This window comes from Schistocerca piceifrons, chromosome 10, assembly GCF_021461385.2.
Source record: "Schistocerca piceifrons isolate TAMUIC-IGC-003096 chromosome 10, iqSchPice1.1, whole genome shotgun sequence".
In the NCBI taxonomy this organism is placed as follows: domain Eukaryota; kingdom Metazoa; phylum Arthropoda; class Insecta; order Orthoptera; family Acrididae; genus Schistocerca; species Schistocerca piceifrons.
In genome coordinates this window covers 49,727,165-49,742,595 of record NC_060147.1, presented here as the reverse complement: position 1 = coordinate 49,742,595, position 15,431 = coordinate 49,727,165, and the positions used below count along the sequence as shown (strand labels likewise).

Here is a 15,431-nt window from a genome sequence, read left to right as displayed (position 1 = left end):
CTGTGGAGCACGCACATACCAAAATACACGCGATTGGGGTGTGCCTAGCGGCGTCAGACGGAAACGTTCCCTACTTTCTGAGTAGCCCTCGTTCAGTAGTGGGTAATCGGCATTTTGAGATTAATATGCAGTTTTTCTTTCTCTTTTGTTATTTCACTCGTTTTGTGGGACACAGTTTTAATAGAATTTTTCCAGCTGACTGACCCTCGATACCTGCAGAATTTTTCCGGACCGGTTCTGCTGTTCTCGCAACAGGATGTCAACAAGCTGTTGCAAGGGGACGCTGTGAGAGGTTCTCCAGAGGAGCACGTGTCAGGGGATAACAGGACGACAGGTGATTCACGATGTCTGTCCGCCCACAACTCTTACACAGCTAAGCGAGCAGAGGGAACACGTGTGGAATAACGTATCCGGATACGGTCTGTCACATTTATGACCGAGCAAATGCCAGAGTTAAGTGTCTTTATTGCTGTCTGCGGAGGATATACTGCATACTAATGTCAGTGTTGCCGCATTGATCCGTTTTGGGTACCACAGAACCACTTGAGCTATTAATCTGTAAATTTAATAATTTCACCAATACTCCAAATGTATTCTTTTTATTAGGTTGGTGCACAAGTTCGTAGCAGTTTTATTTTGCATTTGAATATTCCAGTTGCTATGGGTTTATTTGCGAGGGTCACTACAAAAGAAATGCACACTATTTTTGTAAAAATACAGTTTTCATTATGCACGTGTGAAAGTTTTACGGTGTGTAGATACATCCTTCCTGCTCGTTTTCAAACTAGGTTCAACCTGTTACCGTGAGTGACGCCGTCACAGCATGTCTTTGAGATGGCTGCTACACTTGACGTTCGTCAGAAGCAACGTGATGTCACAGAATTCCTGTGCTGTAAAAAGGAGACGGCGGGAAACATCCACAAGAGGGTGAAAAAGGTGTACGGAGATGCTGCTGTCGATCGCAGTACAGTTAGTCGGTGGGCGAGCAGGTTACGTGATGAAAGCGGGCACGGCAGTATTGAGGATTGTCCACGCAGCAGCAGGCCTTGTACTGCACACACTCCAGACAGTGTGCAGAGAGTTAACGAATTAGCGACTGCTGACAGATGCATCACAGTGAATGAATTGTCACACCATGTTGGGATAGGGGAAGGAAGTGTATGCAGAATACTGAAAGTTTTGGTGTTAAGAAGGTTTGTGCCAGGTGGGTTCCCAGGATGTTGACAGTAGCTCATAAAGCAACAAGAAAAATGGTATGCAGCAAACTTTTGGAACAGTACAAGAATGGTGGAGATGAACTTCCTGGAAGAATTGTGACAGGTGATGAAACATGGCCCCACAATTTTTCACTAGAGACAAAGAAGCAATCAACGGAGTGGCATCATGCAAATTCACCCAAGAAAAAAAAATTCAAAACCATACCTTCTGCTGGAAAAGTTATGGCTACGGTGTTTTTCGATTCCGAAGGACTCTTGCTTGTGGAATCGTGTCAAGTGGAACCACCATAAATTCTGATGCATATGTGACGACACTGAAGATACTTAAAGCTCGACTGAGTCGTGTTCGACCACATCGGCAAAAGCAGGATGTTTTGCTGTTGCACGACAATGCACGGCCACGTGTCAGTCAAAAAACCATGGAAGTGATCACAAAACTTGGATGGACTGTTGTGTTGGCAGAAGAGCCAACACCATATTACTAGTGGAGGCCGAAATGCACGCGTTTTAGCTCACGCAGGCTGGCGTGAGGAGGGAAGGACTATACAGACGTGAGGTCTGGAACATGACAAGGAATTAGAATTCAGATAGCGGACATAATTAGTTTCATACTTAACTTTAATCCATTATGATGAACGTCGCTTTTGACGGTACATGATTCACAATATCAATATCAATAGTAACTGAATATGGCGCCTTGCTAAGTTGTAGCAAATGACGTAGCTGAAGGCTATGCTAAACTGTCGTCTCGGCAAATGAGAACGTATGTAGTCAGTGAACCATCGCTAGCAAAGTCGGCTGTACAACTGGGGCGAGTGCTAGGAAGTCTTTCTAGACCTGCCGTGTGGCGGCGCTCGGTCTGCAATCACTGATAGTGGCGACACGCGGGTCCGGCGTATACTACCGGACCGCGGTCGATGTAAAGGCTACCACCTAGCAAGTGTGGTGTCTGGCGGTGACACCACATGGACAACACTGAAACACCCACCTTACAGTCCTGACCTGGCTCCGTGTGACTGCCATGTCTTTGGGAAACTGAAAGACTCTCTCCATGGAACAGGGTTTGAAGATGATGACTCCCTTGTGCATGCTGCCGAACAGTGGCTCCAACAGGTTGGTCCAGAATTTTACCGTACGAGTATACAGGCGGTGGTTCCAAGATGGCGTAAGACAGTTGGGAGGGATGGAAATTATGTGGAGAAATGAAAATATTGTTCCTAAAGGATGTATCTACACACTGTAATACTTTCAAACATGTTGAATGAAAGATGGATTTTGAAAAAAGTTTACATTTCTTTTGGAGTGACCCTCTTATCAATTGTCATTTTTTATTTGTAGTTTACTGTTGCTACTTGAGTTTACACATCGTCATTTTGTCATTTGGGGATTGTGAGTAGAGCACACTAGAAAATGGAGTGCCAAGTGAAGATATCGGAACATTCCTGACTTATTCTTTTGAGTTCAATAGATAGGTGACAGCTATGGAGGCAGCCACAACCATTTGCACCGTGCACGGGGATAATGCCATTGGACAGGGTACAGCAAGCAAATGGTTTTCTTGTTGCAAGGAGGATAGTTTAGACATTATTGACTCTCCACATTCAGGAAGACTTTTGAGGTTTGATGAAAATTGTTTAACCCTCGAGCGGGCTTACCTGTGTATAAAGTGCGCCAACCAAAAATAAAATGATTTTGTGCGGTTCCATTTTTGTTTCACAACTGCAAACATATACCTATTCCTTCAGTACTGCTTAAGGTAACACAGCAATAAATTGTGTTGTATGTCCAAGTGAGCAGCAGTAATATAAAATACAAAGCGAGCTAAATGAGAAAAAATTTACGATCAGTTCCAAAAAATGACCTCGGTTACGAACTAACAACATAATCCCACATTGAGGCAGTTGTCTACGAGATAATTAGTGATTGAATAAGCAGCTGGCTGAGATCCGATGCAACTGCACTGCTTAATGCTTCAATTGCATCATTACTGTCGCTTTAACACCTGTCCGTGGCAACGGAGAGTTATAGTGAAAATTTATTTTGTTATTGTTTAATAAAACAGTTGTTTAGCTCATATCATATAAATTTATTTTCTCCTTGTTTAAATAAACTAAGATTAAACTGTGATTTTGATCATACATGGATTACCTTGGTAACATAAGGAAAGCTATTCTTTTCTTGTGTACAAATTGCACCGTGCGCCCGCTCATGTAACGAAAAACGGTGCGCCCGCTCAAGGGTTAAATGCATTAATGCTCAATGGTCCGTGTCAGTCTACTCGAGCACTGGCAAATGTGATGGACTGTATTCATTCCACTATCGTGCGACATCTGCTTGTAATGGGAAAGTTTCAAAAATAGGGTGTACGGATACCACACATTATAAACCCAAACCACAAAAATGAGTGAGTGGCCATACGTGCATCTCTGGTTGCTCGTCATCAACTGGCTCGTGAACAACACCGACTGTACTTCTACTGTGTTCTTACTGGTGATGAGAAATGGTGACCTTATGCTAACACGAGGGAAAGAAAGGAATCGTCGAGCCCAAACGCAGCAGCAACTCTCCATACAAAGACATGCGCTTATCCTCAAAAGATGTTACACACCTCATGGAATAGCGACGGTGTGATGCACTACGAATTGCTTCCCTGAGTTACAACCATCACTGCTGACATTTATTGTCAACAAGTGAGACTACGAAATCTTTTGCGATGGAGTCCTTGCGTAAAAAAGCTCTCGGTTTGCTTGCCGCGACAAATTTGGACAAAATCCCAAGCTTTCGATGACTACCTCCGTCATCTTCATCGGGGGTAAAACGGACTGTCGTGGACTGGTGAGACTTCCGCTTTTATAAGTAGTGGACGGCTTCTCATTGGCAGGATGACGTCACGGTGAAAATGGTGCGTACGGAGGTGGCGGCCTGTATGTCCATAGATTTTGTTTACGCACTTTATCCAGCGTTGCTTGCAGCGCCATCCATCGCAACAGGCGGAGAACTGCGAGGAATGTAAGAAGTCTCCCTCTGCACTCTTTCTTTATCAACTGCGCGCTTCCATGCATTGCTGAGTGCATAACTGGAGTCTCTGTTGAAATATTTTCACAGAGTCTAATTTCGACTGCTTCCCTGATGCAGAGTCCCAATAAGTTGAAGCGTGAGCAAATACTCTTGTTTCATCAAATAAAATCTTATGTTTATTTAACAAACTGTGATCAGCCACCACTGATTTTTCTAGATACCTGTATTTCAGGTGACGCTGATATTCCACACAGCGATTGGCTACAGCTCTTATTGACTGCCCCACATAATTTTTGCCACACTCGCAAGGAATGCTGTAAATTCCCGGTACTCTCAGGCTGAGATTATCTTTCATGGGTCGCAACATTTCCTTAATCATCCTGCGTGGTTGGAAGACTGGTCTGATCGGCAGAGTCCTGAGCCGGAGGGAATCAGACCAGTCTTCTGGCCACCCAGGAAGATTAAGGAAATGTTGCGACTCGTGAAAGATAATCTTGGCCTGAGCGTGCCGGGAATTTACAGCATTCCTTGCGAGTGTGGCAAAAATTATGTGGGCCAAGATATAAGAACTGTCGCCGATCGCTGTGTGGAACATCAGCGTCACCTGAAATACAGGTATCTAGACAAATCAGCTGTGGCTGAGCGCAGTTTGTTAAATAAATATAAGATTTTATTCGATGAAACAAGACTACTTGCTCACACTTCAAACTATTGGGACTCTGTCATCAGGGAAGCAGTCGAAATTAGACTCTGTGAAAATATTTCAACAGAGACTCCAGTTATGCTCTCAGCAATGCATGGAAGTGCGCAGTTGATAAAGAAAGACCGCAGAGGGAGACTTCTTACATTCCTCGCAGTTCTCCGCCTGTTGCGATGGATGGCGCTGCAAGCAATGCTGGATAAAGAGCATAAACAAAATCTGTGGACATAGAGGCCGCCACCTTCGTATGCGCCGTTTTCACCGTGACGTCATCCAGCCAATGAGAAGCCGTCCACTGCTTATAAAAGCGGAAGTCTCACTGGTCCATGACAGTCAGTTTTACCCCCGATGAAGATGACAGAAGTAGTCATCGAAAGCTTGGGATTTTATCCAAATTTGACATGGCAAGTAAACCGAGAACTTTTTATGCAACAAATGAGATGTCTCGCATATACAATCTGAGAAGGAAGACTTTGTGAAGTGATGTTATTCTGTGATAAGACCAACCCACAATCTGGTAGACTCACAGAAAACACTGTACAGGAGTTGGGTTAGGAAGTCCCTCCACACCCATTGTCTTCACTCGATCTCGATCAAGGAGTGACCTTTCTGGATGAAAGTGTACACCAAACATTGCTTGATGAGTTCTTCGCCTCAACACCGAGAGTGTGGAACCAAACAATTACCCCAGTGTTGACACACTGCTGTAAATAGTGAAGGAGAATATATTATCGATGACTAAAGCCTCAGTTATGTTCATCTGTTGTGATTATTAAACTTACTGAAAAATGCTGTGAACATGTGCACCAACCTAATAAAATGCAGCATAGATTTTTAGATTATTTTAAACACTTGGCTCTGTTGTATGCAAGCTTCATAGTTCTTAAGTGACATTTTTTTTTACCAGATAGATGCCGTGAAGTGAATTTCTATTACTGTGGAAAGCAGAGTGCTGTGTCGGCTTGCCTAGTCAGTACTTGTCGTGACGATGTTGTAAGTTTGAACCTTAGACTTCAGATGCCAAATAAAGTAAACTGGACTACAGACATGTTGGAAACCTCGTGCATTGATTTTAAATTAACATTAAAATCTCTCTGCCACAGAAGTCATAACTAAATGGGGCAAGCCCACTGATTAAGTTGACAGACTGCCACATTTGGTTTTTGCTCACGTGGTGACGTGGCGTCATTGGTATCTGATTCTGTACTGGGTGTATTTCTACATATGAAATATGATGTCTATTAAAATTTCGTGCCAGTCAAGAATGTCTTTAGGGTGACAGATGCCATTATTGGCACGTCACGGAATTTCAACGATGTCATGTAATAGGGCTACAAGAAGCTGGATATTCCTCTTGTGATACTGCAGAAAGTCTCGGCAGGAACGTACCCACCGTATGTGATAGCTGGCAGTGGTGGTGATGAGAACGTACGGGGGCAAGAAGACTGCGCTGCACACGGCACTACCGAGAGGGGAGACCGTCGTGTTTGGGGTACGTCTCCTGTTATATCCGGAGATTAACACACTTGTGTGAACAAAAAATTTTTATTAGGTGGAGCAAGGCCACCACTGAATTTTACAAAAAGATAAACTTCCTTCAAAAAACTGAAGGCTTCTTCTTCTCCTACCAAAATTTTATAACAAGCCAAAGAATTATGCCACCTTATTGAATTGAAATATTAGCAACTGAACTGAATTTACGTTCCTTTGTCAGGTTTTCTCTTGACGCTTTCCGGCGGATGACGAGGAAGTAGATGGACGCAGAGTTCGGGGTCGTTGGCTGGCGTAGCGAAGACTTGGCACCTGGACGTTCCGGCTGCATCGACGTATCTTTGGAGCGGTAGTCCGTGGCGGGTCGAAAGACGCCTGCTTCCCTTTCTTCCGGCTCCAGTCTTCCTCCGCTGATTCTGGAGTGACGATTGGCGGCCGTTGGAGATCTCTGATTGGTGGATGGTGATATCGTAGTGTGACCATCCGCACCGGAAAAAGGCTCATGCACATGCGTAGTTCACGGCTGATTGACTGTTTGGCGGGAACGCCTCTAGCGTCAGCTGGCGGGACGCGCCAGTACTACGTTGCAGGCGACGCTTAACTCTGCTGCGGTAGCCGACCGTTGCGTTTGTGTGGCTGTGCGCACCACGGCAGCTCCGGTGCACCCGTAGTGCATCTGCGGAAGGAATTTGAGGAACTGTCGGCACCACAGTGACTCGACGAACTGTTACAAATCGGTTACTTTGAGGACCAGCTGTGAGGCAGAAGCCCTGTAGTGTGCGTTCCACTGACCCCAAACTTGGCAACTTCAGTGGTGTCAAGCGAGAGCTCGCTGGGAGGCAGGATGGAGATCTGCTGTGTTTTCCGACAAAAGCTGGGCCTGCCTCGGTGCCAGCGATGGCTGTGTTTCGGTTACGAGGAGGCCAGCCTAGGACCTGGAACCGACCTGTGTGCATGCTAGATGCAATGGGCGTACACCTGGAGCTACGGTCTGAGATGCGATTTTGTACGACTGCAGGGGACCTCTTATGGTTATCTCGTGCACTGTGACAGCAAATTTGTATGTCAGTTTGATGATTTGACCTGTGCTGCCGCTCGTAAACAGCATTTCAGGGGCATTTTCCGACAGGGTAATGCTCACCCACATACCACTGTTGTAACCCGACACACTCGTAGTGTGTCGGCGCGTCCCTCGGCCTGCCAGATCACCAGATCTGTCTCCAATCGAGCACTTGTGGGACATTATCAGGTGACAAGTCTATCCACAAACAGGATTAACCGATTGACGGACCAATTGCAACAGGCACGGAAATCCGTCGCCCAGACTGACACCCGGCACATGCACGACATACAATTTCAATGTTTGCATTTGACAGTCTGACGTTTACACTCGTTATTAATGTACCAGCATTTCCCATTTGCAATGGCTTATCTCGCACTTGAATTAACCTGTGAGCTTGCAACGTTAATCACATACATATATTTGCTAGAAAAATGCATTCCCGAAATTTCATTGCTCTACAAGGCGTGTTTTTTAAGTAAGTTCCGTTTTGAAATTTAAAAAAGTCATGATAAGATATCTCAATAGTTTTATTTTTACATGAAAGCCTGTACCTTAATCTATTTTTCTACATAATTTCCGTCAATATTGAGGCACGTGTCATAATGTTGTACCAGTTTTGAATACCCTCCTCATAGAAGTCTGCCGCCTGACCTGTTAAGCACTGCATCACCACTGTTTTGACTTCGTCATCGTCTTGAAGACGCTGACCGCCCAGGTGTTTCTTCAAGTGCGGGAACAGATGGTAGTCACTGGGCGCAAGATCGGGGCACTCATGAAACGAAGACATGACGACTCGTCTTCATGTTTTGAGCGCCCGAGGTCATTTACCCACCGGGACTCCTGGGGTCAGCATGGCAGCGGTTCCTTTCTCGCTGAGATAATTTGTCCTTTTAGGACAATTATCTGAGCAAGCACCCACGCCAGCAAAAGGTTGGCATGTGTGAAAGATTTCGTTTTGGAGTGACAGACATATGAGTATTGATAACTGAAGTTGGTTAGCAACCACTCCAGTGTATAAGGGGCATGGTATTGTCGTCTGTACATTATATCCTCTGAATTGACTCCGAGAACTTCTATTGTCGCTAACGAGCTGCCAGAAATAGTAAGTACACTTCTATTACAATGGAAACTTTGTACAAACTTGCACGAATTTCTGTTTGTAGAGACTGCAAAATGCCTTGGATGTTCTTCAATTAGATTTAATACAAACTATACAGGAAGATATTCTGTTGGAATTTCATGTTTCGAAATTTAATTTCATGTTAAATTCCTATAGGTTGCCAGAATGTTATATATTTAATAAAAGTGAGAATGTTCCACTGATTTGTGAGATCGTAAATGATGCATTAGAAGCTTGTGGAAAAATAAGAACAGGAATTCCAGTTCCATGGGAAACACTTGGTTTAATCACAATGTCTTCTTTTGACATTTGTACATTCTGGCAAAGTAGATTCAAAATCAAAGTATTTTTTTACGAAGTAACTTACAAGCATTTTGTATATACTATTTGTGAAAACTGTTTATGTAAATTATCCGATTCGTGGCAAAACGTGCTACTGCAACCACTTCTTATTGAAATGAAAAGTAATATGGTAACTAAGACACCATCATTTTCATATGGGGTAACTTGTCCACCACATGTTAAACAATACAGTCTTTGGTGCATGTTTTGTGCAAATACTCCATTGTTCAGAAGTGTACGTTGTGGTGCCTCGTTAAGCAGTGTATCGGATTCAGAGGAAGACGACGCTGATTTGGCTGATATGTTGTTTGCAGATTTGTAATGGAGAATCTGTTGGAAGCCGTCCAGATCTTCACTCTCCTGGAAGCAGAAATACCAACACCGTCCTTGAAGACAATGATATACAGGGTTATTACAAACGATTGAAGCGACTTCACAGCTCTACAATAACTTTATTATTTGAGATATTTTCACAATGCTTTGCACACACATACAAAAATTCAAAAAGTTTTTTTAGGCATTCACAAATGTTCGATATGTGCCCCTTTAGTGATTCGGCAGACATCAAGCCGATAATAAAGTTCCTCCCACACTCGGCGCAGCATGTCCCCATCAATGAGTTCGAAAGCATTGTTGATGCGAGCTCGCAGTTCTGGCACATTTCTTGGTAGAGGAGGTTTAAACACTGAATCTTTCACATCACTATGCGTGAAACTTGCCCGCACGCGTTCAACCGTTTCTTCGCTCACTGCAAGCCGACCCGTTGATTTCCCCTTACAGAGGCATCCAGAAGCTTTAAACTGCGCATACCATCGCCGAATGGAGTTAGCAGTTGGTGGATCTTTGTTGAACTTCGTCCTGAAGTGTCGTTGCACTGTTATGACTGACTGATGTGAGTGCATTTCAAGCACGACATACGCTTTCTCGGCTCCTGTCGCCATTTTGTCTCACTGTGCTCTCGAGCACTCTGGCGGCAGAAACCTGAAGTGCGGCTTCAGCCGAACAAAACTTTGAGTTTTTCTATGTATCTGTAGTGTGTCGTGACCATATGTCAATGAATGGAGCTACAGTGAATTTATGAAATCGCTTCAATCATTTGTAATAGCCCTGTACTTAATGACGAGATTGAGTTGCAAGCTGGCACAGGGAGATAGACTCTTAGGCGAATACATCTTTACCATTTTGAACTATCTGACTCAATTCGAAAGTTCTTCATTAGTCTCATCCTTTGGTTTCCAGAGCTTCTCCGAATATCTGAGATCTCTGAAAGATGGTATTACACTGACGTTATTGTCCTCAGAGGAGAGGACGAAGTTGATGAATTCTGTAGACAAATTAATATCACTGCACAAACCTACCCTGGCCAGATTATCATGTGGAAACATGATGGGGACCGCATCCACCTCATACACGACTGTATCTACTCATCAAGACGGTGCCGCTGTAGGTTTCGAACTGACGGATTTATTGCCAGTCGAATTAAGAAAACAACAAGACGCACTAGAACAATCGCAGCCATGTCAGACATCGACTGGCTCAATGTTCTTTTATATCTCTACTTGCAAAAACCTCCAAGTAGGGGACAAGTTCGGCTTAGAGGAACGGATAAGCGATTGCCTGGTGAGCTTGAAATTATACGATGGAACAGTTTCGTCGAGCAATCCCTCACAGTATTGGAGGGGCAAGACACTGGAAATGTTAATCAATGTGGAAGCGGACTTGCCAGTGATGCAGCATGTAAATGTCCTCATAGCAAGCGCCAGCCAATCGTTACAGGGAAAGGATGCAATGCTGAAAAAATAGCGAAAAAGGTACTATCCCTTTTATTAAGTTATAATTGTATCCCTCCGGAAAATATAGTCAATGTAAAACTATCTGCTCATCCATATTTTATTAATTTGATTGACCCTAAATCCAAACGATTTTTTGATATGGGCTTAGAATTGTATAAAAAAACATAAATGAAATGGATTTACATGGTATAGAAAATTTATTGTGCTCTGGTTCTGAAGATAATATTTTTTATTCTCATTCGACATATTTGGGAATATTATTATACTCTTCAAGATTCTCTTTCTTGGCTAAATAAAATTTTATTATTTCAATGTGAAGATGATACTGACGAAGCTACGAAATTTTTAACAAATCTTGTATCTTGGCTTAATAAGAAAGGATTGTATCAATGGCAAGAATTTGAAGGTAAAAATATATATGTACCAAATAAAAAGTTACACACTATGTTTTATTGGTCCACCAAATAGTGGCAAAAATTGGTTTTTTTATTGTATAATTTCACTTGGTTTAAATGTTGGGCACATTGGGCATTGTAATAATAGAACGAATCAGTTTGCATTGCAAGATGCTGTTAACAGATGTGTGATTGTTGGAAATGAAATTTCTTTAGAGGAGGGTGCAATTGAGGATTTTAAAAAAGTGTGTGAAGGAATTGCATGTAACATCAGAGTGAAGTACAAAGGAGACGCTATATTAAGACATACTCCATTATTGTTAATTTCTAATTCACAACCAGTTATTTGTTCTCACCCAGATTTTAAAGATATTCGTGTACGTACAATTAGGTGGAGAAAGTTTGATGAATTAAAAAATACTTGTAAAAAGCCGTATCCTTTGGCTTTCTTTCAATTACTTCAAATGTATAATATTGATTATTGAAATGAAACACTGTTCCAATGTAATAATTCATTTATTTAAAATTTGTACAATACAAATGTATTTTACAATAAATACAAGATATTATATTCAAGCTTGTTTAATTTCATATTGTCCCTTGTACACTGATGATTCCTGATTCCTTCTCACATTTGACATATAAATCATATCAGATACCTGAACATTTGGTACGTTTGCTCTGGTATAATGAGTTTCCAAACCATCTGAATAAACAGAACATTCAGCAATAACTTCAGACAACATTTGAGTATCAGTATATTTAACAATATCATTATTTAAACTGCCAGTGCTTAAAGCATATGTAGGGTTTATGCCTACATGAAGACTAGGTTGGACATTTGTATCATGGAGTCTAATATTGTACCCAGCAGAAGCAATATCTGCCTTTTCTATTAAATCATCATATCCAGAGAAATCATCATTCGTTACTGGAGTAATAGCTTGTATTAATTGTTCCTGAATTTGAGCTGGTTCCAAAGGTGTTTTTGAAAAATTGTCACATGCCATAAATGCTTATCACCAGTTATTGTATACCGTTGAGGTACTCCTGGTGCAGAAGCTGTAATAGGGAATATATCAACATTTGCAACTTTTGGTATTTTGATAAAACCTAATGTTGGTTTATAGTCATAGTTAACAATAACACTCCCAGTACGAGAATCTGCATCTACCTCAGAAACACATGGTTGAACACATTTCCATCCCCAATTATGCAGCCCTTTTGCATTTGTACTAGACACACAGGCATAATAATATTTCAAATTAATGGGTTGTTCGAATTGATGGGCAGGTACTGTAGTTAAAAACGATTCTTCATTGTTCTTATACCCATACCACGATTTCCAAATTGAATTAAAATTACGTTTATGACCTATACTACTTGTTTCCATAGGAGCTGATGAGCCAAATGCTGTAGGCGTAACATTAACACCAGGTATTTTTAAATTAATACCCACATAATCATACCCCATAATCATATTCTTATTTTGATTTAAAGTTGCAAGTTCAGAGTCACTTGAATTTGTTGGGAAAGCAATCCTGGGATTACGTGCAATCACTTGTGCAGAGCAATGAACAATTGTACTACCATGTGGTAATAAATCAAATTCAGAGGGGGTCATGTACAAAAATGGCCAATCAACAGGAATTTCTGCCAAAGGGGTAATCATAAATACAGCACTTTCATGCGTGAGTGCTTTATATGCTAGACCATACGTAAAAAATCTGTGTACTTTTCTGTACCTGGTAATGTTACCCGTATCTAATATTGACGGTGCAGGTAATGGCACATCACGTGTGTTGGCGGAATCACCCATTCCATTAGCTGAGGGAGCTGCTGTGCCAGGAAGTGTTTTTTTAGCCTCCTTTGCACCCTTTGCTTCTTGGGCCGATGCTGTACGTTTAGCTGTTTCTTCGTTCAATGCACTGTTTTCTGTGTCAGTCAGAATAAGGAACTAATGGTCGAACGGGGTTTGGATCCTCTCCGTTGTCGTCAGAATCTTCTACGTCCTCTTCAGAGTCGATTTCAGGAACACTTTCTGAGCTCGGTGCTAATGATGTACTGCCAGATGTTGATGGACGTTCGTGATCTATGGGCAAACCACGACGTACACATGACATTAGCCACTGTTCATATGCATAATGTTTCTGGCCTTCATGCATTTCATTCCAATTTGGGCGTTCCCAAGGAGGCCAATCGTACTTCTGCTGAAGGTGAGAAATGTTATTATTAACATCAACATATAATTTATAATCAATTATTGAATATTCATATGCACGTAAATATACATTCCTTCTGGTTTGGCATCCAGTTTTACTGCATATAAAACTTTTCCAATCTTCTGTTTGACAAACGATTTTAATTTCAGTCCGTATTTTCCTGCAAACGAATGCCAATTGCGTGTATGGCTGCACTAGAGCTTCCCACCGAAGAGATGTGATGAGATCTTTGGTCTGGTTCGCCACATGCGGACGGGCATTGTCTTGCAGCAAAACAGTGCCCTTGCTCAACTTGCCACATCTTTTGTTCTGAATTGAATGGCGCAACAGTAAGCTGTTGCATTGATTGTCTCATTATGAGGCAGAAATTCCACAAGCAATACTCCTTTTCTGTCCCAAAAAACTGTGCACATGATTTTCCGGGCAGAAATTGTTTGCTTAAACTTCACTTTTATTTGTGAATCTGAATACTGCCATTCCATGGACTATTGCTTTGATTCTGGTGTGACGTAGGCCATCCATGTTACATCGCCCGTAACAATTTGGCTTAAGAAATGATCACCGCCTTTGTGGTACCGCTCAAGGAAAGTCGATGCACTGTCTAAACGTATGGTTTTGTGCACATCTGTCAACATTTTCGGTACCCAACGTGTGCACAATTTTCAGTAATTCAAGTGCTCGGTCACAATGCCATTCAAAACACTACGAGAAACATTAGGAAAGTCATCCCGCAAGGAGGAAATCGTAAAGCGTCTGTTTCCTCTCACCTTATTGTCCACTTCCTGCACCAAACTTTCATTAACTACCGAAGGACACCCACTCCGTTGTTCATCGTGCACATTTGTGCGGCCATCTTTAAATGCTCTCACCCACTTTCTTACCATTCCATCACTCGTAATGTTTTCTCCATAAACTGCACAGATCTCATGATGAATATCTATTGCTTTTAGGCCATTAGCACTAAGAAATCTTATAACAGCCCGTACTTCACAGTTGGCGAGACTCACGATTATCGGAGGCATCTTAAACACTCGGTACACAACGTAAACAAGGAAAAATCAGACTGTAATGGCATCAGTGCGTAGACAACAGATGTAGGTACCCAGTGCGCATGCGCAGAACGCCGACCGCAGTGCTGCGGCCATGGTGTGGCAAAACGGTACTTACTTAAAAAACACGCCTCGTACATTAATGATCTTTTGGTGTTGCAATTTTTTTTTCTATCTGTGTAATTAAAAGTATATGACTTCCCACTCTATAGCTTGTGAGAGTCATTATGTACAGGGAATTTATGAGAGTGGACCCATAAGTACACGGCCTGACCGAGAGATGGCAATTGTTATTGAAAAATATCTCTGGATTAGAAAGTAATAGATCTGTGAAGCATATGTTTCAAGTTGGAAGACACCATGTTGTTTAGTATTTGTGAGGAAGCCATCAATAGTGAATGTTGTGAATGAAATTGTGAAAATGGAGAAAATTGGTCATCCTTATGTGATATAAGATTTTTTTTTGAAAGGCCTCAGTGCAACCAATATTAAAGCTGAGCTAGATTTTACTTTGGGAGAGTGTGGTCCTTCATTGGCATCAGTAAATATTGGGTAGTTCAGTATAAACAAGGCTGTACGAGCTGCCAAGACTTGCATCGCAACATTGACCAAATGAGGTGACAACTCCAGAAATGCTCAAGAAAATGCACAAAGTGGTACTGGATAATCACCGACTGAAAGTGTGGGAGCTAGCAACATAGTAGGCATTTCGAAAAGTGCGGTACATCAGATATTACCTGAAAAACTGGACACAAGAAAACTGTGTGCAAGGTTTGTGCCGCGTTTGCTCACACTCAAGCAAAAACAGCGTTGTGAAGGTATTTCAGTTGAGCGTTTAGTGAAGTTTTGCAGCAACAGAGGTGATTTTTTTGCACCGTTTCATAACTATGAATGAAACATGAAACCACCACTTCACTCCCAAGACAAAAGAACAATCGAAGCAATGGATACAAATTGGAGAACTGACTCCAAAGAAGGTGAACACCGTTTCATCTGCAGGCAAGGTCATGGCGTCCATTTT

At 42.1% G+C, this 15,431-nt stretch overlaps 1 protein-coding gene across 4 annotated transcripts in view; it reads left to right on the top strand.

Moving 5' to 3' along the window:
• LOC124718963 (F-box/LRR-repeat protein 7-like) overlaps window positions 1-15,431 on the top strand; it is a 130,362-nt gene that overhangs the window by 41,439 nt on the left and 73,492 nt on the right. Inside the window, exon 1 of one of the 4 annotated variants that reach the window (XM_047244632.1) lies at window positions 204-334. The exons of the other annotated variants lie outside the window; for them this stretch is intronic. The gene's annotated coding sequence lies outside the window, so the exon portion shown is untranslated. Of the gene's footprint in view, window positions 1-203; window positions 335-15,431 lie in introns of those variants that run through there. 4 annotated transcript variants of the gene reach the window in all.